The 5,000-nt window shown below is 61.5% G+C and overlaps 1 non-coding gene across 1 annotated transcript; it reads right to left on the bottom strand.

The window, feature by feature from the left end:
- Positions 1 to 889: 889 nt before the first annotated feature.
- LOC136441039 (small subunit ribosomal RNA) lies at positions 890 to 2,705 on the bottom strand. Its single transcript, XR_010756759.1, has one exon. It is a non-coding gene; the product is annotated as a small subunit ribosomal RNA (ribosomal RNA).
- Between the last annotated feature and the right edge of the window lie 2,295 nt (positions 2,706 to 5,000).

Genomic DNA, 5,000 nt, shown 5'->3' with positions numbered 1-5,000 from the left:
TTTCGTTTCGCATCGAAAGCTTGTCTTTGCCTCTCGGCACCGTCGTTTCAGAGACGGGAAGAAGGCGCCCTTCGGAGTGAAGGACGGCGAACGAGCGGAAGGGCTGGGGGTCGCTCCGCGAACCGGGACCCGCCGCGAAGACCGCTGCGCCCCCTCGACAAAACCCGGCCGGGAAATTAGAGCCGAGGGGTCGATTGCGCCCGCCCTTCTCTTGAAGACCTCGGGGAGTGGAGCAGTCGGTCGAGACCGCCGGTGGCTGGCCGGCGGCGACCGAGAGCAGTCCTCCCCTCTGCCCAAAGGAGGCCTTGGACCGCGGGACGCCCGCTCGAAGTCCGACGCTTAAGGACAGGTCACTCGTCCGCAAGATGGATTGCATCGAGTCAGAGACCGAAACGCCGCGCCGGGGTGCCGGGGAGGAGCCGTCTCACCTAGGCCCCGCCGTGAGACTAGCAACTCAACCCCATTCCGCGCAAACCCACGACGCGACGCCCCTCCGCCAGGATATAGGTGCCCCCACTTGCGCTCGCCCGCCCAAGACTTTTCGCCGGGAGGACCTGACTCAGTCCTCGACCAGGCTACTCGGGGCGGCTCGCTGGTTTAGCAGGGTATAGGGAACGACGGGCTCACACTGAAGGCGCCCGACCAACGTTCCAAGGGGGCTGCCGGGTCCCGCCGCCAAGCGGGTCGGCATGGGCGCTCCTGGCTCTCCGCCCGCGCTCCTCCGCGAAGGAGGAGCGATTGGCGCGAGAGCAACCGTCGGAGCGCCACCTTGTCGAGGCGGTAAGGAAGAGTGAGGGTCGGAGCGGGAGGCCGGGGGCACCAGAGCCCGCTCCTTGCCACGAGTTTGGTGTGAAGTCGACGACGCGAGCGCCTCGCTTCTTCGTTTCGGTAATGATCCTTCCGCAGGTTCACCTACGGAAACCTTGTTACGACTTTTACTTCCTCTAAATGGTCAAGTTTGATCGGCTTCTCGGCGCTCCTCCAGACCGTTGCCGGCCCGAGAGGGGCCGATCGACTGGCCTCACTAAACCATTCAATCGGTAGTAGCGACGGGCGGTGTGTACAAAGGGCAGGGACGTAATCAACGCGCGCTGATGACACGCATCTACTGGGAATTCCTCGTTCATGGGAGATAATTGCAATCCCCGATCCCTAGCACGAAGGCGGTTCAGCAGGTTACCCGCACCTTTCGGCGAAGGCGAAAGACTCGCTGATGCCTTCATTGTAGCGCGCGTGCGGCCCCGGACATCTAAGGGCATCACAGACCTGTTATTGCTCCATCTCGTCCGGCTTACTGCCGGCTGTCCCTCTAAGAAGTTGCGGCCGATCGCGCGGGATCGCCGAACTAGTTAGCATGCCAGAGTCTCGTTCGTTATCGGGATTAGCCAGACAAATCGCTCCACCAACTAAGAACGGCCATGCACCACCACCCACAGAATCAAGAAAGAGCTCTCAATCTGTCAATCCTTACTGTGTCCGGGCCGGGTGAGTTTCCCCGTGTTGAGTCAAATTAAGCCGCAGGCTCCACTCCTGGTGGTGCCCTTCCGTCAATTCCTTTAAGTTCCAGCTTTGCAACCATACTTCCCCCGGAACCCGAAAACTCAGGTTTCCCGGGAGCTGCCCATCGGGTCATCGAAGTAACGCCGGCGGATCGCTGGTTGGCATCGTTTATGGTTGTGACTAGGGCGGTATCTGATCGCCTTCGCGCCCACAACTTTCGTTCTTGATCAATGAAAACATTCTTGGCAAATGCTTTCGCAGTGGTTCGTCTTGCGGCGATCCAAGAATTTCACCTCTCCCGCCGCAATACGAATGCCCCCGTCCGTCCCTCTTGATCATTACCTCACGTTCCGAAAACCAACGAAATAGAACCGAGGTCCTATTCCATTATTCCATGCACCACTATTCAGGCGCCAGGCCTGCTTTGAACACTCTAATTTTTTCAAAGTAAACGCTCCGGCACCCCGAGGCACTCAGTTAAGAGCACCAAGGAGAATCCGGCGGGGAGGGCCGGGACGAGCAGTGACACGCCTCGCGGCGGACCGCAAGCCCGGTCCCAAGATCCAACTACGAGCTTTTTAACCGCAACAACTTTAATATACGCTATTGGAGCTGGAATTACCGCGGCTGCTGGCACCAGACTTGCCCTCCAATAGATCCTCGTTAAAGGATTTAAAGTGTACCCATTCCAATTACGGGGCCTCGAAAGAGTCCCGTATTGTTATTTTTCGTCACTACCTCCCCGAGTCGGGAGTGGGTAATTTGCGCGCCTGCTGCCTTCCTTGGATGTGGTAGCCGTTTCTCAGGCTCCCTCTCCGGAACCGAACCCTGATTCCCCGTCACCCGTTGCCACCATGGTAGGCACAGAACCTACCATCGAAAGTTGATAGGGCAGACATTCGAATGATCTGTCGCCGGTGCGAAGACCGTGCGATCGGCTGGGTTATCCAGAGTCACCAAAGGGACCGGGGCGAACCCCGGGTCGGTCTTGGTCTGATAAATGCACGCCAGACCGTGAGGTCGGCGCTTCTTCCGCATGTATTAGCTCTAGAATTACCACAGTTATCCATGTAGGATGTGACGATCAAAGGAACCATAACTGATTTAATGAGCCATTCGCAGTTTCACTGGGACAGTTTAAACTTGCACGTGCATGGCTTAATCTTTGAGACAAGCATATGACTACTGGCAGGATCAACCAGGTAGCGAGGACGCCGAGGCGGCGAAAGAGCGGTCGCCGCCGGGAGAGGACCGCCGCGGCCGCGGGGCAGCGCGGGAAGACCCGCAACTGCCGCCGCCGCCACACGGTCCCGCTCGACCGGAGCGCCGAGCGCCGCCGAGTCCGTCGCTGCCGTGAGGTGGGAACGCGCCGTGGAGATGGCCGCGAACCCTCGGGAGCCTGAGCGCAGAACTCCCGGCCACACCTGACCGTTGCTTCCCTTCAACGCCCGAGCCGTCCCGTCAGGAACGGTCCCGCACTCTCACGACCGGACGCGTCCGCCGGCAAGGCGGACGGCCGGGTCTCGAACCGCCGAGTCCGCAAGGCGTACTCGCACGCAGACGGAAGGGGCGAGCCGTCGCCGTTGGGTCCGCCGCCGCAGCGGCGGGACCCGGGCTGCCCTCCGCGGAGGGCCTGCCCCGGCGCTGGTTCCGGACGCCCGTCGGCACGCCCGTCCTCGCCCGCAGGAGCGGAGGAGCGGGCGCCTTCCAAGCCGGTTGTCGACCTCCGGCTGCCCTCGCGGGGAGTGGCAGCCTGGTCGGCGGGGTAGCAAAACGACTGGCGAGAGAGTGTGCGATTGCTCGCCGTCGATTCCCGAGCTAGTCAAAAAACGACCACTCTCTCAAGGTAGGTTGAGCGACCCACGACATGGTCAGACACCCTACAGAGCACTTTTTTGAAAAACCACCGCAAGTCGGCCACGGGGTAGGCTTCGGGGGCAACGGGAGACCGGCCCCGCCGGCCGGGGGAGACCCGTCCCGGTCGACCCCGTTGCTCGGCCGCCCGCTCCACCCCCGCCTCCCCGGGCCCCGCCCCACACCGGACGGACCCTGCTCGCTCGCCCGGCGGGCCCGGGGCGCCCTCCGGGGCGGTCGGAGTCGGGCGGGGCGGGGCGCTCACTCCCCCCGCCGACACCCGCCCAGGCGCCCGGTGCCAAGTCCGATGGAGCCGGCCGACGGGGCAAAGTCACCGGACGACCCCGTCTTTTCTCCACGCAGGGGTCTGGCCCGTGCCGCGCCGGCCCCGTCCGCACCCTCCCGGACCCGCTGGCCCCCAGCCGCCGTCCGCTACGGGCTCTGGAAGAGTTGCCTAGTCAAAAAACGACCACTCCTCTCAAGGTAGGATCGGCGACCTACACCTTGGTCAGACACCCTGGCGAAATCCGAAAGTCGGGGCAGGCCGGAAAGTCGCATGCCGTCGTGTAGCAGGCGGCCTCGGGAGCGGGGAAACACCAAACGCGGTCCGCCCGGCGGCTTCCTTCGGCCGTCAGCGCCGGCCGACCCGGCCGCCAATGCTTAAGAGATGGTGGGCTACATAGGAGCGACCTGAAGAGTCGGGCTTTGTCACAGGATCGGAGTGAGTCCCCGCAGCTCTTGCGGCCCTTCTCGCGAAATCGGAGTGAGTCACCAAAGCTCTTGCGGGCTTTCTCCAAAGATCGGAGTCAGCGACGGAAGGTCTTGACGGGCTTTCTCCAAGGATCGGAGTCAGCGACCGAAGGTCTTAACGGGCTTTCTCCAAGGATCGGAGTCAGCGACCGAAGGTCTTAACGGGCTTTCTCGCAGGATCGGAGTCAGCGACCGAAGGTCTTTACGGGCTTTCTCCAAAGATCGGAGTCAGCGACCGAAGGTCTTAACGGGCTTTCTCCAAGGATCGGAGTCAGCGACCGAAGGTCTTAACGGGCTTTCTCCAAGGATCGGAGTCAGCGACCGAAGGTCTTAACGGGCTTTCTCCAAGGATCGGAGTCAGCGACCAAAGGTCTTAACGGGCTTTCTCGCAGGATCGGAGTCAGCGACCGAAGGTCTTTACGGGCTTTCTCCAAGGATCGGAGTCAGCGACCGAAGGTCTTAACGGGCTTTCTCGCAGGATCGGAGTCAGCGACCGAAGGTCTTTACGGGCTTTCTCCAAAGATCGGAGTCAGCGACCGAAGGTCTTAACGGGCTTTCTCCAAGGATCGGAGTCAGCGACCGAAGGTCTTAACGGGCTTTCTCCAAGGATCGGAGTCAGCGACCGAAGGTCTTAACGGGCTTTCTCCAAGGATCGGAGTCAGCGACCAAAGGTCTTAACGGGCTTTCTCGCAGGATCGGAGTCAGCGACCGAAGGTCTTTACGGGCTTTCTCCAAGGATCGGAGTCAGCGACCGAAGGTCTTTACGGGCTTTCTCCAAGGATCGGAGTCAGCGACCGAAGGTCTTAACGGGCTTTCTCCAAGGATCGGAGTCAGCGACCAAAGGTCTTAACGGGCTTTCTCGCAGGATCGGAGTCAGCGACCGAAGGTCTTTACGG

The sequence above is a fragment of the Branchiostoma lanceolatum genome, chromosome 8 (assembly GCF_035083965.1).
Source record: "Branchiostoma lanceolatum isolate klBraLanc5 chromosome 8, klBraLanc5.hap2, whole genome shotgun sequence".
Classification (NCBI taxonomy): Eukaryota; Metazoa; Chordata; class Leptocardii; order Amphioxiformes; family Branchiostomatidae; genus Branchiostoma; species Branchiostoma lanceolatum.
This window is presented reverse-complemented; position numbering and strand designations above follow the sequence as displayed.